Source organism: Mustela putorius, unplaced genomic scaffold (assembly GCF_011764305.1).
Source record: "Mustela putorius furo isolate JIRA1106 unplaced genomic scaffold, ASM1176430v1.1 tig00003854_pilon_pilon_pilon, whole genome shotgun sequence".
NCBI lineage: Eukaryota > Metazoa > Chordata > Mammalia > Carnivora > Mustelidae > Mustela > Mustela putorius.
In genome coordinates this window covers 9,616,020-9,640,736 of record NW_025422006.1, presented here as the reverse complement: position 1 = coordinate 9,640,736, position 24,717 = coordinate 9,616,020, and the positions used below count along the sequence as shown (strand labels likewise).

At 39.0% G+C, this 24,717-nt stretch overlaps 1 protein-coding gene and 1 non-coding gene across 3 annotated transcripts in view; one reads left to right on the top strand and one right to left on the bottom strand.

The window, feature by feature from the left end:
* The window catches only part of CUNH9orf85 (chromosome unknown C9orf85 homolog), a 66,479-nt gene that overhangs the window by 26,290 nt on the left and 15,472 nt on the right, over positions 1 to 24,717 (bottom strand). The gene's annotated exons all lie outside the window — the stretch shown is intronic.
* LOC123387540 lies at positions 16,681 to 16,820 on the top strand. Its single transcript, XR_006601983.1, has one exon. It is a non-coding gene; the product is annotated as a U4 spliceosomal RNA (small nuclear RNA).

The following is a 24,717-nucleotide window of genomic DNA, read 5'->3' as shown; positions in this document are numbered from 1 at the left end:
CTGCCTCTCTGCCTACTTGTGATCTTTGCCTGTCAAATAAATAAAATCTTAAAAAAAATAACTTGACAAAACATTACTCAAAAAGAAAATATTTCAAGGGTCTTTTCAAAAGCCACAAATTAAGCTGTGAATACATTTATGTTTGATTTTAACTCTATGGTGAAAAACATATTCTGTTACTTAGCAATTATGTATAGGTATTACTTTTTCCCTGACCTAGATGGAGAGTACCTGGAAAATAAATGCTACATCACCCTATATTCCTTGCTTACTGCTAACTGTTGCCAGAAAGAAGGAAATCCGTATCCAATACCAAACTCCTCTTCTCATTAAACTTGCTACATAGCTATCCCACATAAGACTTGCTAAGAAATACCCAGAGCTAAAATTCGCATTTCATCATTTGTTCTCACTGCCCTCTCTTGCCTAGAATATCTCACCAAAAAAAATTAACTTATATTTTCCTAACTCTAATAGTAATGGAAACAAGCTAACAACTTGAACTATGATTACAATATGAATGTGATGTGAACTTTCTTAATAGAATATTCTTAGAATGCAAAACATTTTGTTACTCTGCTTGTCAACTGGGAAGCATTATTTGGTTTCTTGTTTCTGTATCCAATTCCTGACCAGTTCATCTTGATTGACAAAGCTGCACATAGCTTGGAAACTGGTTTCTTCGGGGTGGATCGGACAATGGAACAAAACAGGTCTTTGTGGAAACTTGCCTGTGAGTGATGTGTGAAACAGTGTAAATGGAGATGTTGTAGAAAGTTCACATGACTAACAGGCACTACTACAAAACTGAACTTGATTTTCATGTGTCAAGAAATGAATGAGCGTAAGAATGAAAGTGAACGGTACTTTCACTTAAAAAGAGTTGTAAAAAGAAAGAAAACTGTGTACCTTGTCTGACTATATTTTGGCAAACTAGAAAAATGAATTCCAGAGATGTGAGCAATGAAAGCTAAATCCTAGTTCTAGGAATCATTCTGCCTGGAGCAAAGAAGATGACAATCTTACCTTACTCACACCTATGTTTACAACTAACCCTATTTTAGCAATTAATTTTAGCATATTCCTCCTGGTAGAAATCATAGGTTATTACGGTTAAGATTTAAGCATGTCCAAATATAAAATCAAAACTCAGTTTCATAGATATAAAAGCCTTTAAAGATCATTTTCTAAAAGAAGCTTTTAGAAAGCTTCTAGAAGCTACTTTCCAGACCTTTAAAGGGAAAGAACTTCAGAGAAGATTCCACTGAACTTAGGAATCTTAGCTAAAGAAGAAAACCTTATTTATGAATTAAACACTAAGTCAGAATAAACTTAGGGTATATTAAAAGACACTCTTACTTAACATATATGTAAAGTCTTAGCCATCATTGATTCATACAACGCATTTTATAGTAAATGTTATTTCTGCTATAAACATTCTGTTCACAGACAAGGCATATTTTAAGATGCAATACAGCAAGCTCAAGAAGAAATTAGATGACTTTACCACCCAAGAGGCAAACTACAAATATAGTATCTGTATCAATAGGCTGATACTGAAAAATACTTTATAAAATATAAAGTATCCTTTAACAGAAGGACGATACTCTTATGGGGGGAAGGAATTTGAATACCTCTCAAGAACAACTAATTATTTCTCATCGGGGTATTTTTGTAGATCATATTTCTTTCAGAAATGTTAATGGTAAACAATGGCATATTTTACTTCCCTTAATTAATTAAAAAAATTTTTTTAACTAAATTAAAATTGAAGAAAATAACAATTCTAACTGCTGCTGAAAATCCATTTCCAAGAACTGGCCTTGTTCTTCCCCCTGCATTATAAGGTTTTGGTGCTAATATAGCTCCAACAGTATTACTCCAGAATAGGATTTTTATAGCCTATTTATATATAAAAGTTCATATATACATATGTGTGTGTATGTGTATATATATATATATATATATATATATATATATATATTTTTAAGACTTTATTGATTTATTTGACAGAGAGAAACATAGTGAGAGAAGGAACACAGCAGAGGGAGAGAGAGAAGCAGGCTTCCCACCAAACAGGGAGCCCGATGTGGAGCTCAATCCCAGGACCCTGGGATCACAACCTGAGCTGAAGGCAAACACCCAATGACTGAGCGACCCAGGCACCCCTAAAAGTATATAGATTTTTAAATTTTCTATTAGTATCCCCTTATTCTAAATTTTGTTAGAGGATAAAAGATCTTTAGACATGGGAGCAAGAATTTATATGATTAATAACATTAAAAACCCTTCTTTTAGGGGTGCTTGAGTGGCTCAGTGGGTTAAAGCCTCTGCCTTCGGCTCAGGTCATAATCCCAGGGTCCTGGGATCAAGCCCCACATCAGGCTCTCTGCTTGGCCAGGAGCCTGCTTCCCTTCCACTCTCTCTGCTTCTTTCTCTGCCTGTCCTTCTGCCTACTTGTGATCTCTGTCTTGTCAAATTAAAAAAAAAAAAAAAATTAAAAAAAATCTGTCTTTTAGGATGTGACTCTCAAATTATAAACTATTTTGTTTTAAATCCTTTTAATATGGCCAGAACATGGTTGAGCATAAATTATCTTCAAAATCAATACAACTGGGACACCTGGGTGGCTCAGTTGGTTAAGCGTCTGCCTTTGGCTCAGGTCACAATCCATCCCAGGGTCCTGAGATCAAGTCCTATGTCTGGCTCCCTGCTCAGCAAGAAGCCTGCTTCTCCCTATGCCCGCTGCTGCCCCTGCTTGTGCACCCTCTCTCTCTGTCTCTCTGACAAATAAATAAATAAAATCTTCAAAAAAAGAAAATCAACACAACCAAAAATAGATGAGGGAATCATATTGAAGGGAAAACAAGAGTAGGCAAAGAAAATGATGAAGCACTTAAGGAGTGCAGCTGGGAAGTACACTTGCTAAAGATGGACCCCAAGTGAGATCTAGGCTTTCTAGCCGCCAGTAAAACACAAGCTCCACTCCCCTATCTGCTTCGATGCCCGTAACATGCCCAAAATCCAGTTTCTTAGAAGTAGTACAACTATTCTGGTCATGGAAACCCAAAATCTGGTCCTTCCCAAAAAGGACCCCACATAATACAGTAAGCCATGTTCTCAATAACACCCTTATTATATAAAGCAGTTCACAGAGCTGTTTTCTACCAGGTAGTCTGGTGTTACATAATGTCAAACACAGTGTGATAAAAGTTATTCTCGGGGGTACAGTATAGGTACAGATGCCTGATATTAATAGGATCTACAGGAATGCACCACATAGAATAAGGTCATCATAAATAGTATTTCTCTTAACCGAGTTCCAAAAACAACCACTTCTACTGTGATAAATTTCAAACATGCAGAAAGAAGTTAAAACAATACTAATGCACAGCCATATACACATTATTGTGAGACAACTGTTAACATTATTTTTATTAAAGATTTTATTTATTGTTAAAAATTTTATTTATTTACTTGAGGAGAGTGAGAGAGAGAGCATGAGAGGGGAGAGGGTCAGAGGGAGAAGCAGACTCCCCACTGAGCAGGGACCCTGATGAGGGACTCGATCCTGCAACTCCAGGATCATGACCAGAGCTGAAGGCAGTCGCCTAACCAACTGAGCCACCCAGGCGCCCCAACCATTAACATTTTTTTTAATGAGTTTTTTTTTTTTTAAGATTTTATTTATTTATTTGACAGACAGAGATCACAAGTAGGCAGAGAGGCAGGCAGAGAGAGAGGAGGAAGCAAGCTCCCTGCTGAGCAGAGAGCCAGATGTGGGGCTCGATCCCAGGACCCTGGGATCATGACCTGAACTGAAGGCAGAGGCTTTAACCCACTGAGCCACCCAGGCGCCCCAACCATTAACATTTTTTAACCTCTGTTTTCTATGTGTGTGTACATTTAAATTAAGTTGCAGACATCAGGACCCTCTACCTCTTAATATATGTATCCTAGAAATACTTTTTCCTAATTAACCACACTGTTAATTTTCTGTTACTGCAGAAAAAAGTGAAAAATAACTGTCTAATGTCATTGAATGTAGCCAGTCTACATTGAAATGTCCTCACCTGCTCCCTTCCCTCTAAATCAGTATTCAAGTACTGATTCTACAAGGTTTTCCCTTTTTGTTTTTCTATTTAGAGACAGAGAGCAAGGGGGAGGGACAATGGGAGAGATAATCTTAAACAGGCTTCATTTGCAGGACACAGTCCAATGACACAGGGCTAGCTCTCAAGTCCCTGAGATCATGACCTGCGCTGAAATCAGAGTCAGACACTTCACTGACTAAGCCAACCAGGCATCCCAGGATTTCCCTCTTTCACCCTCTATTGCATTGACGTTTTTGAAAATAGCAGGCATTCTGGATGTGTCTGATTGTTTATTCATAGTGTAATTTAATTCATTGCTTTAGCTATCATATTTCTGTAATATGGAAGTTAGGTTTAAAGGCTTGGTAAGATCCAGGTTTAACATTTTTTGATAAGAGTAGTTCATATTGCTGCTGCTGTACACTTTATATTACTGTCCCTCAGGAGGCACAAAATGTCCTGTTCTCACCTTATCGGGGATATGAAATTTGGTTTAGTTAAGATGGTGACTCCCCTCATCTCCTCAAATTATAAACATTAGCAATAACCTAGGCAAATCACGTCAATATACTATTCCACAATACATTTCATCTCCTGGTTTAGTACCCATTCAAGATCCTTCGCTTGAATCAATTATTTTATCTATTCATTTATTTATTTTATAAGTTAGGTAATCTCTACGCCTAGTGTGGGGTTCAAATTCACAATACTGATATCAGGGGTCGCATGCTCTACGTACTGAGCCAGCCAGGTGCTCCTGAATCCATCATCGTAAATGCTACTTCTACCATTCTTTGTACATTCATTAAATTTTTTAAAAACGTTACCAGCTGGGGGGCTCCTGGGGCCTCAGTCAGTTGAGTGTCCCACTCTTGATTTCAGCTCAGGTCATGATCTCAGGGTCTTAAGGCTCTGTGCTCAGTGCTGAGTCCACTTGAGATTCTTCCCTATTTCCCTCTCCCCCTTCCCCCACTTGCATTCTCTAAATAAACAAACAAACAAATAAAATCTTAAAAAAAAAAGTTACTAGCCGGGGGGTGCCTGGCTGGCTCAGTTGGAGAGACATGTGACTTGATTCTAGGGTCCTGAGTTGGAGCCCCACATTGAATGTAGAGATTATAAAAATAAACAAATTTAAAAAATAATTTTAGGGATGCCTGGGTGGCTCAGTTGGTTGGGCCACTGCCTTCAGCTCAGGTCATGATCCCAGCGTCCTGGGATAGAGTCCCACATCGGGCTCCTTGCTCAGCAGAGAGCCTGCTTCTCTCTCTGTCTCTGCCTGCCACTCTGTCTGCCTGTGCTTGCTCTCTTTCTCTCTGACAAATAAATAAATAAAATCTTAAAAAAAAAATTTTTTTTTTAAATGGTTACCAGCTGAAGTCAGTTTTGTGGTACAATGCATATATTATATACATATATAATAAAATTTGCCCATTTTAGACATACAGTTGTATGACTCTGACAACCAAAATACAGAGTATTCTTTTTTTCAAAGATTGTATTTACTTATTTGGCAGAGAGAGAGACACAGCAAGAGAGGGAACACAAGCGGGGATGAGGGTGGGAGAGGGAGAAGCAGGCTTCCCGCTAAGCAGGAAGCCCAGTATGAGGGCTTGATCCCAGGACCCTGGGACCATGACTTGAGCCGAAGGCAGATGCTTAACAACTGAGCCACCCAGGTGCCCCCCAAATATAGAATATTTTCATTACTCTGAAAAGTTCCCACATGGCTCTTTGTTGTCAGTCTCTTCTACCAGTCCCAGGCAATGCTGATTTTTCAATCGGCTCCTATAGTTTTGTCTTTTTCAAAATGTCACATAATTGGAATATGGATAAATTGGAATACGGCTATTTGCAGAGCTCATTTCTTTTCATTGGTGAGTGATACTCCACTGAACAGATGTGCTATAATATTTATTCATTCACCATTTGAAGGACATTCTGAGTTGTTTCCAGTTTTGGATAGTAATATCCATACACAAGTTTTGTGTGGACACTTTTTTACTTCTCTCAGGTTAATACTTAAGAATGGTATTGTTGGATTTTGTAATAATTTTTTTTTAAAGATTTTGTTTGTTTATTTATTTATTTGAGAGTGCATGTTCCTGGATAAGCAGGGAGATAGAGGGAGGAAGAGGGAGAGAGAATTTCAAGTAGATGCTGCACTGAGCATGAAGCCCAATACAAGGTTCAATGTCATGACCCTAGGATCACAACCTGAGCTGAAGTCAAGAGTCAGAAGCTTGGGGCACTTGGGTGACTCAGTGGTTAACCATCTGTCTTGGGCTCGGGTCATAATCCCAGTGTCCTGGGATCAAGCCCAAAGAGGGAGGGCTCCCTGCCCTACGGGAAGCCCATTCTCCCTCTCCCACTCCCCCTGCTTGTGTTCCCTCTCTGTCTCTCTCTCTTTGTTAAAGAAATTTAAAAAATAAAAAAAATTAAAAAAAAAAGTCAGAAGCTTAACCGAGGTGTCCCTGTGACAATTTTTTGCTTCTTCTTTTTTTTTTAAGATTTATTTACATATTTGAGAGAGAACAAGAACATGGGCACAAGCAGGTGGTGGGGCAGAGGGAAAAAACCTCAAGCAGACTTCCTGCTGAGCATGGAGCCAGATGCAGAGCTCCACTCCACAAACCTGAAACCATGACCTGAGCTCAAACCAAGAATTGGATGCTCAGCCCACCTAACCACCCTCGTGCCCGTGTTAAACTTTATAAGAAACTAACACTTCTTCAGGGCCACCTGGGTGCTGAGTTGGTTAAGTGTCTGCTTTCAGCTCAGGTCATGATACCATGGTCCTCAGATCAAGCCCCACATCAGGCTCCCTAGTGGGAGTAGGAGCCCGCTTCTTCCTCTCGTTCTCCCACTCCCCGTGCTTGTGCTCTCTCTCTACCAAATAAATAAATAAAATCTAAAAAAACAAAAAGAAAAAAGAAAAGAAACTAATACTTTTGCAAAGTACCTGTACCATTTTGCATTTCCACTAACCATGTATAAAGATCCAGTTTTTCCACATCATTTCTAGTGCTTGAAACAGTACATATTTATTTTAGCCATTAGAATAAGTGCACAGTGTTATCTCATTATGGTTTTAATTTATATCTCCTTTTTAAAATTTTTTTTTTAATTTATTTCTTTGTCAGAAAGAGAGAGAGTGCACAAGCTGGGGAAGGGGTAGAGGGAAAGGGAGAAGTAGGCTCCATGCTGAGCAGGGAGCCCGACATGGGACTCCATCCCAGGACCCTGGGACCATGACCCAAGCCAAAGGCAACTGAGCCACCCAGGCACACCTGTATCTCCTTAATAATTAGTAATGTTGAATATCTTTTTATGTATTTACTTGCCATCATGTATTTTCCCAAGCGTTCAAATCTTTTGCCCATTGTTTTCAACTGAGTTGTTTATTTTTTAATTATTGAGATATGAGGGTTCTGTCTATATTCTATATTCTCCCAATCTGAGCTTTTATTTTCATTATCTTAACAGTATTTTTAATTCTTTTTTTTTTAAGATTTTATTTATTTATTTGACAGAGAGAGATCACAGTAGGAGAGAGGAAGGGAAGAGATCACAGAGAGAGAGGAAGGGAAGCAGGCCCCCTGCTGAGCAGAGAGCCCGATGTGGGACTCGATCCCAGGACCCTGAGATCATGACCTGAGCCGAAGGCAGCGGCTTAACCCACTGAGCCACCCAGGCGCCCCTTAACAGTATTTTTATAAGAGTTTTTTAATTTCAATTTTTCTTTTCTAGAAAGAAGCACAGAGCTTACTTACTCACCTTTTTTCTTTTATAGACCTTGCATTTTATGTCAAATCTAAGAAGTCTGAAGACTCATGAAGACTTTTACCTATATATTTGGCTAGAAGTTCAGTAATTTTAGGTTTTACATTAAATCTATGATCCATTTTGAATTAATTTTTGTACATGGTCCAAAACACGAGTTGGAGGTTCATTTTAAATTACACATGGATGTCCACATTCTACCACCACCGCACTGCATTTGTATCCTTGTCGAAAATCAAGTATGTGTGCATCCATTTCGGGACTCAATACTCCATCACATTCATCTGTGTCTGCTCTTTCACCTGCACCCTGTCCTGATTAGTGTTGCCTTAGGGTCTTGAAATCCGTACTGTGCATCCTCCAACTCTGTTCTTTTTCAAAATCGTTCTGACTATCTTAGTTCCTTTGGTTTTCCATAAATATTTTGGAATCAGTTTGTTGATCTCAACAAAAAAGCTATAACTGTGATTAGGATTACACCAAAACTATGAATTACACTGGGGAGAACTGACATTTCAACAACACTGAATCTTCGAAACAATGAACACTGCATTCCTGAGATAAGCCCCACTTGTCTGTTATGTGTCTTTATTTACTGGTGAATACAATATTGAATACAATACAAAGGCTAATATTTTCTTGAAAATCTTGCGTCTAAATTCAATGAGAGATTTTAGTCCATAGGTGCTTCAGGTTTTCTCTTATAACACCTTCCTCTGGCATTGGTGTCTGTCTCAGTTGCTAGAGAATTCATGTGCAAGGGTTAAAAAGACTTAAAATAGGAAAAAAGACTACATATTTTAGAAGAATAGAATACTTAAAATTTTGTACAATAAGCTCAAAACCTATTTTTAAATGTTTAAAAAAGTACATTTACAGGGGCGCCTGCGTGGCTCAGTGGGTTAAGCATTTGCCTTTGGCTCAGGTCATGATCTCAGGGGATCCCAGGATCGAGTCCCACGTTGGGCTCTGTGCTCAGCGGGGAGCCTGCTTCCCCTTCTCTCTCAGCCTGCTGCTCTGCCTACTTGTGATCTCTCTCTCTGTGTCAAATAAATAAATAAAACCTTATAAAAAAAAGTACATTTATATGTTTAAAAGTGTTTTTTGTCTCAAACCTAGGAAAGAAAATTACTATAACTACATGGAACTCAAATTTCTTATAGCTATAACTAGACTTTGGTTTGGTCATATTTACAGAACGCTTTTAGGACTCAACTTTTCAGGAAGATAAATATGAAATGGGATAGAGGAGAAGACAGAGTTCAAACTTAACATAGAAATCCCTTTTGTGGGAGCCTGGGTGGCTCAGTGGGTTAAGCCGCTGCCTTCGGCTCGGGTCATGATCTCAGGGTCCTGGGATCGAGTCCCGCATCGGGCTCTGTGCTCAGCAGGGAGCCTGCTTCCTCCTCTCTCTCTCTGCCTGCCTCTCTGCCTACTTGTGGTCTCTCTCTGTCAAATAAATAAATAAAATCTTTAAAAAAAAAAAAAAAGAAATCCCTTTTGTATTCTGTCCCACAGTCTGTAAACTTTGTTCATTTTCTTACTGTTTAGATTTGCAACTACAGTGGTCCTTTCCCTTTAATAGTTTTCCCTCCTGTGTATTAATAATGGTACACTAGATTACACAGTTTTCTTATGTTAAGAATTACTTTTGTAGATGAAAAATAACTTTACTAATCAATTTTATAGATTTAAAACAATATGAGCAATTATATATAAATATTCATATTAGGGAAATGTTATTATAATACAGATAAAGAAAGACAAATCTCCTCACTCGGACTCTCTAATTTCCAGCATTTTAAGTCTACTTACAAAGCTTTCCATTTTTTTCCCCCATATTATTGTTTTGTAACCTGTCATTTTTTCATATTAATATATATTTTGAAAGCTTGTTTTTATTGGCTGCATTATATTCTCTCAGAATATTGTCATTTACTTAACCTACTTCCTATTATTTGACAATTTGGTTGTCTCCAATTCCAGGCCAAACATATATAGATATAGATATATAAATATTTTTTATAGATATATAAATATTTTTTAAAGTAACCTTTACGCCAATGTGGGGCTTGAACTCATGACCCCAAGATTGAGAGTTGCATGCGCTACCAACTGAGTCAGGCAGGCACCCCTGAATATACTGTTTTTTAATATATAATATTTATAAACATCAGGAAATATCTTATAAACGAGCAAATTCTCATCACACTATATTTATACATAACAAGTTCTGATCCCATTTCAAAAAGAGTATAAGAAAACAGGAATTTAAAAAACTCACAGTAAAGAAGAACTGTTCCTTTTTTTCTTTTAACACATATATATTTTTTATTTTAAGTAGGCTTCACACCCGACATGGGGCTTGAATTCACTACCCCAAGATCAAGAGTCACACATTCCATCAACTGAGCCAACCCCTAATTGTCCCTTTTTTGAGTCAAGTATATAATTACTTGGATATTGAAGCAAAAGTTCTTAATATTGCCCATAAAAATTTGCTTTGCTGGGATGCCTGGGTGGCTCAGTTGGTTGGACGACTGCCTTCGGCTCGGGTCATGATCCCGGAGTCCGGGGATCGAGTCCCGAATCGGGTTCCCAGCTCTATGGGGAGTCTTCTTCTCCCTCTGACCTTCTCCTCGGTAACGCTCTCTCTCACAGTCTCTCTCTCAAATAAATAAATAAAATCTTAAAAAAAAAAAATTGCTTTGCTTTTTTATCGAGATAGTTAGATTTTTTTTTTTTTTTTTTAATTTGACAGACAGAGATCACAAGCAGGCAGAGAGAGAGAAGGAAGCAGGCTCAAAAGCAGAGCAGAGAGCCTGATGCAGGGCTCCACCCCAGGACCCTGGGATCATGACCTGAGGCCAAAGCAAAGGCTTCAACCCACTAAGCCACCCAGGTGCCCCCGATGGTTGGTTTTTAAAAGGATAGAAAACACTACTATTTTCCTTTTCAAAAAGGGAATTAAAAAATACACTTGTCGGGGACACCTGGGTGGCTCGTTGGTTAAGCTGCTGCCTTCAGCTCAGGTCATGATCCCAGGTTCCTGGGATCAAGTCCTGCATCAAGTCCGCATCCGGCTCCTTGCTCGGCAGGGAGCCTGCTTCTTTCTCCACCTCTGCCTGCCACGCTGCCTGCTTATGTGTGCGCTCTCTCTCTCTCTGACAAAAAAAAAAAAAAAAAAAAAAAAAAAATATATATATATATATATATATATATATATATATATGTGTGTGTGTGTGTGTGTGCGCTCTCTCTCTCTCTGACCAAAAAAAAAAAAAAAAATATATATATATATATATATATATATATATATATATATATATACTTGTCGGGCCCCTGGGGGGCTCAATCAGTTAAGCCGCTGCTTTCAGTTTAGATCATAATCCTGGGGTCCTGGGATGGAGTCCTGCATCTGGCTCCCTTCTCAGTGGGGAGTCTGTTTCTCCCTCTCCCTCTGCAGCTCTCCTTGGCTGTGCTATCTCTCATTCTCTCTCCTGCTCTCTGTCCCATTCTCTATCAAATAAAGAAATAAAATCTTTAAATAAACTACTATTGCTATATTCAACTTAATATCACATTTAGACCACCACTAATATGTCATCTAGGATATCAATACTGAATTCTATTGGCCTCAAACTTTCAAATCTATATACTATTTTTTAGTGTGATAAAGCAGTAATAAGTTTACATTATTCTCAGAAATACCTTATTTGAATTAAGTCATTGAGTCTTACTATTTTCAGGTATTTTATTATTTCACAAAATGAGCTAATCATATAAGTAAACGGGAAATACTTTTGAAGTTCATTCTGATAGTAAAATTGGTTTTACTGTCATTTAAGGAAAAATATAGAACAAAAGTTATTTAATGCAACTAGAGGGTATTATGCTAAGCGAAATAAGTCAATCAGAGGGGGCGCCTTGGTGGCTCAGTTGTTGAGGGTCCGCCTTCGGCTCAGGTCATGATCCCAGGGTTCAGGGATCGAGCCCCACATCTGGCTCCCTACTCTGCAGAAGACCTGCTTCTCCCTGTCTCCCCCCGCCCCACCTTCTGTTCCCTGTCTCACTGTCTCTCTGTCAATTAAATAAATAAATAAAATCTTAAAAAAATATATAAGCCAATCAGAGGAAGACAATTATCATATGATCTCACTGATATGAGGAATGTGTGAAACAAGTCAGAGGATCATAGCAGAAGGGAGGGGAAAATCAAACAAGACAAAACCATAGAGGGAGACAAACCACAAGAGACTCGTAATCTCAGGAAAAAACTGAGGGCTGGGGCACCTGGGTGGCTCAGTGTGTTAAGCCTCTGCCTTGGGTTCAGGTCATGATCTCAGGGTCATTGGGCTCTCTGCTCAGCAGGGAGCCTGCTTCCTCTCTCTCTACCTGCCTCTCTGCCTACTTGTGATCTGTTTCTGCCAAAGAAATAAATAAAATCTAAACAAACAAACAAACAAAAACAGTTCCTAAGAATTTAAAAACTGAGGGCTGATGAAGTGGAGGGGGGTGGGAGAGAGGCGGTGGTGTGCTGATGGACATTGGGGGGAGGGTATGTGTTATGGTTAGTGCTGTAAATTGTGTAAGACTGATGAATCACACACCTGCACCCCTGAAACAAATAACCTATTACATGTTAAAAAAAAATAAAAGTCACTTAGGTTTGCTTCTTTTAGGAAACCATTTGTTCAATATAGCTAAAAACAGATTAGCTGCCAACATATACAATTATTCACAAAAAATTCAGAACAAGTCTCTTCTAAGTAAAATAGTACCCTAGGGTTCTAAAATACTTGATATGTATACATATATATACATATATCAAATACATAAATATTTGAGTTACCAATACTTGATTTTTTACTATATAAAATGCTAATTAAAAGATACCCAAAACATAGAGGCACCTGGCTGGCTTAGTCAGAAGAGTGAGCAACTCTTGATCTTAGGATCACGAGTTTGATCCTCACATTGGGTACAGAGATAACTAAAAAAAGTAAATTAAAACAAACAAACACACACACTAAAAAATACCTCAAAACCAAAACAACAAAAAGAAAAGAAAAAAAAAACAGAGGCACCTGGGCGGCTCAGTAGGTTGAGTTTCTAATATTTTTTTTTTTAAAGATTTTATTTATTTATTTGACAGACAGAGATCACAAGTAGGCAGAGAAGCAGGCAGAGAGAGAGGAGGAAGCAGGCTACCCGCTGAGCAGAGAGCCCGATGCGGGGCTCGATCCCATGACCCTGGGATCATGACCTGAGCCGAAGGCAGAGGCTTTAACCCACTGAGCCACCCAGGCGCCCCAGTAGGTTGAGTTTCTGACTCTTGATTTTGACTCAGGTCCTGATGTCCGGGTGGGGCTCCCCACTGGGCCTGGAGTCCACTTGGAATTCTCTCCCTCCCAGTCTCTCCCTCCTCTCGTTCACACATTCTGTCTCTCTCAAAAAACCAAACCAAAACAAAAAGATACCTAAAGCATAATGTGGGGTATATTTCTACATTAAGCTAAAATAATTCATTTTCTTCCCCAAAGTCTACTCCATCTTCCTCCCATTCACTCTGTATTAATCGTAAATCCTTAAAGAATCAATACCAAACTGAAAGAAGTGAAAATATACATGAGAAATACTCAAACTGGTCCTCTTACTCAATAAATTTAAAATATAAGGTTTTTATAGTCAAGAAATCATATTTGAGTCCCTCTCCCATTTTTTTTTTTTGGACTTCTGGGATCTTTAACAAGTGACATCTGCGAAAATAAACAATTCCATTCTCATCCAAACACTGAATATAAAATGAGTCCAGATCGTCCCAAACAGAGGACCATTCTCTCAATAAGTGGGTAGAGCTATTGTCCATGGGAATTATACAGAGAAGGCCTGTGTACAAACTACCCAAACTATCTACTGATTTATTTCAGCAGCCAAGCAAACTACCCAGATTTTCACTGACAAACTGAATACAAACAGACCCTTAAGTGGAGTCACACCTGCCTACAGGCAGAAACATGCTGCTGCAATATTTTCTGGGAGTAGAGAAACCTATTTAAAAAAGCATTTTTTCCAAAAGTATATTACTCATTTACTCTATAAAAATTTAAAAAGTTAGTGCTGTGCACTTTAACAAGCAAATATTTCTAAAGGATACTAACAACCAAAACTGCATTGTTAAGCTATCAATCATAACCTTGGTTTGTTTGTTGTTTAAGATTTTATTTATTTATTTGATAGAGATCAAGCAGGAGAGGGGGACAGAGGGAGAGGGAGAAGACTCCCTGCTAAGCAGAGAACCCCATGCAGGACTCAATCCTGGGATCATGACCTGTGCTGAAGACAGATGTTTAAACCACTGAGGCACACAGGCGCCCCTCAATCACAGCTTCCAAAAAGTCGGTTGCAACAAAGAGAACTCTGGAATGAAGATTTTTAATTCTGTCCATTTCACTCTAAAAGGCACATAATATTTTTATGGAAGGACCCACAACACAATGCTAAAAACAAAAGATAATCAGAAGCTTAGAAGGAATAATCTCCAGACGACGAGAGATTTTGCCTTCTAATTAAAACATGGGCACTTAATCTTTTAAGATAATGTTATGTCAATTATCTTTCAGCCATCTTCATTATTAAGTATGGGACATTTTTAGTAAATAAGTAACCCAAGAATAGCTTTATTATCAGAGCAGTTCTATGAGGAGTTTAAGTCTTCTCTTCCTCAAAATTTGCTATAGATGATCAAAATGTCAATGGTTTTAATCTAAAGATAGTTTTTGTCGGGGCCTGGGTGGCTCAGTCAGTTAAGTGGCTGCCTTTGGCTCAGGTCATGATCCCAGGGTCCTGGGATCAAGTCCCACATTGTGTTCCCTGCTCATTGGAGAGCCTGCTTCCCTCTCTGCTTGCTGCTCTGCCTACTTGTGCTCTCTCTCTCTCAAATAAATAAATAAAATCTTTAAAAAAAAAAAAAACTCATTTAAAAATAGTTTTTGTCTTTCCTGAAAAAAGACCTTACAAAGTAGGATTGTATCTCCAACTCCATTTGTTCCTTCTGAAGACCCTTTGCTGAGGCTTCTTCCCCTTAACAATATCCATTTCCCAATATTTATTTAGTCATCCATTCATGCATATACTCACTCACTCATTCTGCCTCTGTGTCTTCAACCAGAGTGCCTGCTCAGTGCTTCTTTTCACATTATGTATTTACTCTTGGTCAACTGAACCTGTAACCACAGCCTCAACAAGGCTCAACGAAGATTAAAACCAAAACTATGTTCCCAGTCCTACTGTCTCTCTGGTGGTCCTGATATTTCAGATGCTCGAGCAACATTCACTTTCCTCCTCATGCAAATCCTTGAAATATCTCAAATTCATGGACTATATAGCAATTACTATCTTAGCAATAAAACCTGTTTCTCCTTTGTTCCAAACTTCATCTTTAGAAAGTCTCTGGTAGGCACAGTTACAAAAATCTCAGGTCACTTTTGACTTCTCGCTCTTTTAGAAAATGCCAATAATGACAAAATCAATTTCTCCACAATGTCCCCAACCATGTCTTCTACTTTATATCCCCCGACTTCCTTATTCCTTATATCAGGGCATTATTTCTGGTCTGCATTACTGAAGTAGCATCCCAAATGAAGACGGACTGGGGAGTGAGAAAGACAGAGAACGGGAGACCAAACCATCAACATTTAGGTTTTTTTGTTTTTTAAAGATTTTATTTATTTATTTAACAGACAGAGATCACAAGTAGGCAGAGAGGCAGGCAGAAAGAGAGAGAGAGAGTGAAGCAGGCTCCATGCTAAGCAGAGAGCCCGATGTGCGGCTTGATCCCAGGACCCTGGGATCATGACCTGAGCTGAAGGCAGAGGCTTTAACCCAACTGAGCCATCCAGGTGTCCCAACACTTATGTTGTAATGGACATCTCCCCATGACTCTCCTCTAGTCAGAAACCTACACTCATTAAGGCACTCTTAAGATTGATATTCAGAACTGTCTGCAATTTGATCCCAACTTTTCTTTCTGGTCCTATCTCTGATTTTTCCTCCCTGTGCATCTAAGCACTCCTGAATAACCCAATCTGGTAGCACAGAAACTGCACTGTGCCTCCTCCCGTCTTTGCTCTGCCTGCACTGTATCTCCTTTTGCTCAGTGTTTGCGTGCTCAAGTTTAATTCTTTATTCACATTCCAGCTTTGCTTTCCATCCAATCACCCCAGATCCACTGTAGTATTTCCCACTTCATTCAATTCAGAAGGTGTACCCAGCACTTAAAATGGCCAGGCCATATCAGATATTAGAAATGCAGGATCAAAAAAGAGTGAGGTAAGGTTCTTGCCTTTGTGAAAGGAAGGAGGCAAATGAAAAGACAGTTTGACACTGGGGAGATTGCCTTGGGGTCACCCTTCACCTAACGAAGCCCAGGACACCGGAAAGACCTTGTCTAAGCATTAGAAAGCATATGGCCCTTCTGGGATACTACCAACTACAACAGCTGAACAATAGGGTGTGATGAGATGGAGAGGAATGAGCTAAACTAGAAGAGAAATTGCCTGCTAAGCTAAAGAATTCTGACTCTTAAATAGGGAAGGGACCGGAATGGATAAGATCCTAAGGTGTAGTTAAAGACCAGACTAAAGACCAGACCAGAGGGAGTATGGAGATCAGTATAGACATTGCTACAGTCACCTAGAATTATATGCTAAAACACTAAATTTGGCTGTGGTAGTGGGAATAGAGAGATAGGTACAGGCATGGGAGACAATAAAGGCACAGAAATGATCTGGATTCAGTAAAGAGCTTTGCGCAGTGGCAGTATCGTAGCCAATGAGGTTTATCCGAGGCGCGATTATTGCTAATTGGATTCAGTAAAGAGAACAGATGACTATGACAGAGTTGGAGGAAAGCCATGACTCCAGGAAGAGTGACTTTTAAGTCAATTCCCAAACTCCAGGGTACATAAGACCCAACTGGAAAGCATATTAAAAATCATATTTCCAGGGTGCCTAGTTTGCTCAGTCGAAGAGGATGTGACTCTAGATCTCAAGGTTGTGAGTTCGAGCCCCACACTGGGTGTAGAGATTACTAAAAATAAACAGACTTCAATAAATAAATAATTTATTTAAATTAAAATAAAATCAGATTTCCAAGCACCATTCCCTGAGATTGTGATTTTGTAACTCAGGAGCTTCTGTTGCACGGATTATGCTTTGAGAACCTCTGGCTGAAGGATGGGAGAATGCTCTGGAGCAAGGAGATCAGACAGGGTGGGCTTCTGGAAAAACAACCCCACCCACCTTCCCAAAGTAGACCTAAATGTAGAGAGAATGATTCTTGGAAAGCCAGTCAAATAGACTAGAGTATCAAATATGGAGGAAGGCAATTACCAGAATAATCTCAGGTATGGTTTGAGGACAATGTACATTGGAATCGCCTGTGAGATTTTTTTTTTTTTAAGATTTTATTTATTTATTTGACAGGCAGAGATCACAAGTAGGCAGAGAGGCAGGCAGAGAGAGAGAGAGGAGGAAGCAGGCTTCCTGCTAAGCAGAGAGCCCAATGCGGGGCTCGATCCCAGGACCCTGGGATCATGAACTGAGCTGAAGGCAGAGGCTTTAACCCAGTGAGCCACCCAGGCGCCCTGCCTGTGAGATTTATTAAGAATGATGATTCCTGCGGGTGCCTGGGTGGCTCAGTGGTTAAAGCCTCTGCCTTCGGCTCGGGTCATGATCCCAGGGTCCTGGGATGGAGCCCCGAGTTGGGCTCTCAGCAGGGAGCCTGCTTCTCTTCCTCTCTCTGCCTGCCTCTCTGTCTACTCTGTCTGTCAAATAAATAAATAACATCTTTTAAAAAAAGAATCATGATTCCTGGACTCAACCCAACAACTAATGATTGCGAATTTCTGACTATTGGGATCCTGCATTTTACACAAGCTTTCCAGATGACCTTTAAGCATGCCAAAGTTTAACAACCACTGTCCCACTGTCGTAGGCAGCTGAAACAGACATTTCTAGAAAGAAGAGTATATTCCCTACCTCACCTCTACTACTGAAAGCATTACCACAAGGGAGGTGAGACACTTTTCCTTAGAAAGAAAGTTATGATTACTACAGCTGAAACGCCGTAGTGTTGGTAAGAAGTTATGATGATGATAATAAATGACATTTATATAGGGTCTTCTGCTTAAAATTCAGTATTACAGTTAAGTATATCACTTCCTCACAATTACCTTGGGAGATAAATAGTACTATTCCTACTTTATAGATGAAGAAACAAATCCAGACAGGTTTAAAAATCTACCTACAATTACACAGAATAAACCAGGACTCAAGACCAAACCCTCTGACTCCAAATACCATATTCTGACCTAGAATTTCACATTGTCTCTCTTTTAGGAACTAAATCTCAGTCTGATTCCTACTTTCACTGTTGACAGCATCACTTCATTGGGAAGATGCACTCTGATTTCCAACCAAGTGAATGGAAGATATATATGAAACATAGTGTTATGACTAGCCTCCTTGTTTTCTAGAATTATGTATCAAATATCTGAGTCACCAGAATGACCTCAGAACTGACAGGAAAAGCTATGTCAGGAACATAAATCAGGAATCCAGAAGAGCTGGTATTTAAGAAGCTTTTCTAAAATTTTATACCAAAAGACATCACCCCAAAATGCAATTTATCCTCAATTCTCACTCACATGTATAATGTCCCTTAATTCAGATGCAATTCACGGTAAGGCCCTGTACAGAAACTGTCTTCTGCCCTGACTTCTCATGGTCAGGAAAAACAGAATTTATATCAGTAGTTTCTATCCTTTATTCCTATTCTCTATTCCTATTCCTAAATTCCTAGAATTTAAGCCAAATCTAAACACACTGAAAGTTAGGAAATTATTCTTCTTTGTTCTTCCCTATTTTTTTTTTTACAGTTTTATTGAGAAATAATTAACGTGCATCACTGTGTTAGTTTAAGGCATATGGCATGATTTGATTAACATACATAGTGAAATAATTACCACAGTAGGTTCACTACTATCCATCTTCTCATTTAGATACAATAAAAAGAAGAAGGAAGGGGGGGGGGAATCATCCCTAGTTAACCCCATTTTAGTCATAGAATCAAATGACTGACCAAATATCAAATAGCTAGGGAATCTAAAATTAAAGACATGCTGGGAAATAAGACTATTGCTAGATCAGTGATTCTCAATCTTTCTTTCTGCCTCTACTGTTCACATTATCAAATACACAAACTGTCCTTTAAATATATATATATATATATATATATATATATATATATATATATATATATATATTATGTCATCTCTACACCCAACACAGGGCTCGAACTTATGACCTAGAGATCAAGGGTCACACACTCTTCCAACTGAGCCAGTCACACGCCCCAACACAGGAAATGTCTTCTTCTTTTTTAAATAAAGATTTTATTTACTTATTTGAGAGAGAGCACACAAGCAAGAGGGGATGAGGGAGAAGAGACTCCCCACTAAGCGGAGAGCCTGACACAAGGGCTCCATCCCAGGACCCTGGGATCAGGACCTAAGTGGAAGGCAGATGCTTAACCGACTGAGCCACGCAGGTGCCCCAGGAAATGTCTTAATTAACAAGAGTAATGACTATTTGGGAAGGACAGGGAAGAGAGATCCTAAGACACTGTCTCCCAACACAGGACGTCTCTATCAAAATTAAACGAGGTAAAGCTTCTATCTTCTCAAGAGACCTTCTACTGTACTTACTTAACTCTCTGCCTTGTCGTTTACAGTTCCTAGTCAATATTCTTTTGCTTATTCAAGTCCGTGAGTGCTTTAACATGCAAGGGACATGTCTGTACTTTGCTCAGGTGTCTGGACAAAAGGATACTTAGAGAAGTGTTATTTGTTTACACGGTTTATTACAAAACAGGTATTTCTGGTGTTCACTATAAAAAATGATATCAGGGGCGCCTGGGTGGCTCAGTGGGTTAAGCCTCTGCCTTCGGCTCAGGTCATGATCCCAGGGGCCTGGGATCGAGTCCCGCATTGGGCTCTCTGCTCAGCAGGGAGCCTGCTTCTCCTCATCTCTCTCTCTGTCTGTCTCTCTGCCTATTTGTGATCTCTCTCTCTCTGTCAAATAAATAAATAAAATCTTAAAAAAAATGATATCAAACTAATTTTTATACAGAAGACTGCTATCGTAAATCTATAAACCACATGTCTAATCCTTTATACAAATTCTCTCTGCTGCTATTCTTAGAACATTCCTGTGGCTAGGATAGGCATAATTATCTTAATTTTGCAGATGAGAAACCTGAGGCTCAGAGAATTAAGAGATTTGCTTGAGGTCACACAATTAATCAGAAGCAGCAGAGGCAGAACCCATAAAAAGATGCCTTTTAGTTTAGGGCATTCTACTAAAGTTACAAGTAGAAAGTGTTCCCCTACAACTTTCAAGGTTTTCTAAAGATTAAGAAAAAACAAAAAAATTGCAGAGTATACATTTCAACTTGTGTTCTGTTTGGACTCAAATTCTAACACTGCTATCTTGTTTTGCAAATAGGACCAAACCTGCTGGCTTGTTTGTAAAAAATCACAAAATGAAATTCCAAAGTTAAGAAAAACTCATTTAGGAAAGAAAATATTATCTTTGTTAGGCAATGTTCTAAAAGAGGGGGATTTACTTTTTACCATGCTCCTCAGAGATTTTCAATGCACTGAGACCTAAACAATAAAGGGTAACTAAGAGGTAAGCCAAATGGACTAACTATGTACGACTGGAATGCAAAAAGCCTATTCAAGCAGCAATTGTGCAGTGTCACGAGGCAACACACGTTTTTATAAGCACTCATTAAAAGTTAGTCACAATTGGAGATCTTGTCTAACCGGTATGGTATGCCCCAAGTTAGTGATCTTAAATGAGACAAAAATGACTGATCACTGTTTAATGTGTATTAAATAAAAAAGAAGGATGATATTCATTTCCTCTTAATAGCATATTTTAAAATTTTATGGATTAACTCTTTCAAGTATAATAACTGATAAAGTCCACAAACCAAATGATTTTACCTTTTAAAATAAATCAATATTGGCAGTCATTTACTTGGGGGCAGATATATGAGGACGATTGCCATATTGAAGCTAGTTAACTTCTTCAAAGATAGTCACCTTGTTCTGGTCATACTAATATGTCATAACAATAACCAGTGTATGCTGATAATTGACTCAGGAGCTAAGTCACTTAAGGAAGATAATTTGGTTTGTGCTGTGATTCATTCTGTTTAGAGCTCTGTATTCACTTACGACTTATCTAACTTGAGTGGAGAACATTTTCTCATTCTTTAAAGGAAAACAAAGATGTTTTTGATGACAAGAATATAAAAGGCTAAGGGATAAAATTAAAGTGTATCCTGAATGAAAGATGCAAATCACCTATAACAAAACACTACTACATTTCTATAGATTTTTAAAATCTCAGTTTCTCCTTTAAAGCTTCTCATTTTCTTTTCACATCATCCCTGTGTATAAGCAAGAAGGTGGTATTGTTATTCATTGCTATCCTAATGTATGGGATTGATATAACTTAGCTGCAGCTATAGAGTGACTCAGGGGCCACACCAAGAGTCTGAAGAGTCTGTGGTGCTGCCCTGACTCCAAGCTCAGGACTTCTTCCAACATGTCAAACTGTAAACTCTGTCATGGATTAGAATTAAATACAGCATGCGCTATGATTCTCTCTCTGCTGCCTACGGAACAATCCAAAAAAGTATGAGTTTGTATGTACTCAGCACTACAGCAGGCATCTCAAGAATTCAGAAGATTTATGATGTACAGTTCCTTCTACATGGTGCTTAAAATTTGGTTGGAGATATGAAAATGATGGGCATTAAGTAAATCTGAAGAGTAAGCAATATTTGTTAGAGTTGAAATGGTATTTAAAATAAGGGATTAACTGGCTGGCCATCTTCCAACCAAGCTTTTGGAAAGACTAGGATTGAGGGGGGGGGTCACTATAGATCCGGTGCTAACTGGTAGCCTTGCCGAGCGATCGATAAATTGATTGAAGATTTTCTTTATTTATTTGAGGGAGAGAGGGAGCCTGAGCAGGGCTTGGGGAGGGCAGAGGGAGAGGGAGAAACAGACTCCCTGCTGAGGAGGGAGTCAGATTCGGGGCTCGATCTCAGGACCCTGAGACCATGAACTGAGTCGAAAACAGATGCTTAACTGGCTGAGCCACCCAGGCACCCCTAGCCTTGCAGATTTAAAAACACTATCATTTCATTTAGCCCAATCCAATGGGACCCAAAGTGAGGGAGTCATGTATCTGCTACTTATGACAAAATTGCAAACATGTCTCAGAGTATTGCACTTTAGGTCTTCAAAGACCATTTATCTTAAGTAAGTTCTCAAAAGGTATCAGTTCACATCACCCAGGCCACCTGGGTAGCTCCATCGGTTAAGCATCAGACTCATGGTCTCAGCTCAGGTTGTGATCTGGGGATCATAGGATTGGCCCACGGAGGACTCTCGGCATTCAGTGTGGAGTCTGACTGACCGTCTCTGCAACACCCTTCCCGCCCCCACTGCTTGTGCTCTCTCTCTCAAATAAATAAAATCTTTTTTTGAAGAAAAGGTATCAGATCAAAGTCTAAGGTAATACAGACTTAAAGCAACAGCAACCCGTACTTCTACCACACATCTATTAAATGTGCTTCAGTCACAAGCAGAGATAGGAGAGACCATGCACAGATATGCACACAGGCCATTGGGTTTCAGCACCTCTTGAAACATGTAGGACTTGATAATGGAGTACTAAGCCACCAGAGAATAAGATGTTCAAACATCTGCTTCTACAGAGATGAAAATCTTTTTTTTTTTTTTTTTTTAGATTTTATGTATTTATTTGACAGACAGAGATCACAAGTAGGCAGAGAAGCCGGCAGAGAGAGAGGGGGAAGCAGGCTCCCCGCCAAACAGAGAGCCCGATGCGGGGCTCGATCCCAGAAACCCGCGATCATGACCTGAGTTAAAGCAGAGGCTTTAACCCACTGAGCAACCCAGGTGCACCACCCCTTTCTTTTTAAGATTTTATTTTTTAGGGGTGCCTAGGTGGCTCAGTTGTTAACACCTACCTTCAGCTCAGGTCATGATCCCAGGGTCCTGGAATTGAGCCCTGCAACAGGCTCCCTGCTCAGCAGGAATCCTGCTTTTCCTTCTCCACTTACCCTGCTTGTATGCCCTCTCTCACTGTGTCTCTCTGTGTTAAATAAAAAATAAAATAAAAAGATTTTATTTTTTAAATATTCTCTACACCCAACATGGGGCTTAGAACTCACAATCCCGAGCTCAAGAGTTTCATACTCTACCAACTGAACTAGCCAGGTGCCCCCAAATCCCACATTTTCAATACTAGACTATATGAAAAAATAATAGGCATTCAGTTCTTAACTTCGATAGTGATACTGATTTTTCTTCTCGGGCTTCTCCACCACCCTGAACAAGACAAGATCTTTATTTAGCTTGATTTTATTCTTACTTCCCAGGTTTGGTTGAAATTGGAAAGTCTGGTATAGATTTTGTCTTCTAGAAAACTTACTTCTTCCAATACATGATTCACAAATATAACAACAGCATTAACTTTCACCACCATCACATCAATGGTTATTTAAAGTTAACTTAGCTTTACTAAGTTAGTTAAACTAACTTAGTAAAGTTAGCTACTTTACTTTGGTCGTAGTTCACCATTATTCCTTCTACCATGTATCTTCTTATACTCTAGAGCACATCCTTAAATTTATACTACTGTTGTTTTTAAGATTTTATTTATTTTATTTGCGAGAGAGAGAGAGCGAGCAGAAGCAGGCATAGGGCAGACAGAGAGGAAGAAGCAGGTTCCCCGGCAAGCAGGGAGCCTGATATGGGGCTTGATCCCGGGTCTTTAGGATCATAACTTGAGCCAAAGGCAGACATTTCACTGACTAAAACACCTAGGCGACCCATACGTATGTTTTTGACAAACTTTTACTCTGGAGGATTCCTTTGTCCTAGCTACACTCTATGTCCTAGAGTCACGGCTTAATTCTATAAAGAACTCTAAATTTAAAGTACTTCCCTTATAGCACTTTGTAGATCTTGTCCTATTTTTCTTTTTTAACAAGTAGCAGATAAGAAATCTCATGCCTATAAAATTATAGTTGCTTTATGGGTAACCTCTCTTTTCCCTCTATCTAGAAGCTAGAGAGAGGAATATTTTCTGTCACAGAGTTCAAAAATTTTACCAATATGTCTAAAACCCTTCTAACTGAAGGCTTAAGATTTTCTTCAAATTTGGGAAATTTATGGGTTTTTTTTCCTTGCTTTTTTATCATTCCTTCCACAGATGGCTCTTGGTTTCAGCTCAGGTCATGATCTCAGTCCTGGGATTAAGCCCCACATTGGGCTGAGTGCTCAGCAGGAAGTCTGCTTGAGGACTCTCTCTCCCTTTCCCTTTTGCCAATCCCCCTACTTATACACTCTCTAAATAAATAAATAAATAAAGCCTAAGAAAAACAAAAAACAAAACTAGACCTAGCATTATGTCCTATAAGCATTAAAGTTTACAGGAAATATGATAACATATTACTCTAATGTCTTATGATAAAGGCTAATGATGTAATACCTTCACATACACAAGTATATACCATGATGTCAAATATATTACTCTAATTGATGACTTCAGTGACATGAATAATTTCAAAACAAACAAATAAGCCACCTGGTAAGATAGGGCTGAGTATTTAATAATATATATATCTTCACAGAATAACAAAGCATTTAAAATAATCACCAGCTTAGCTC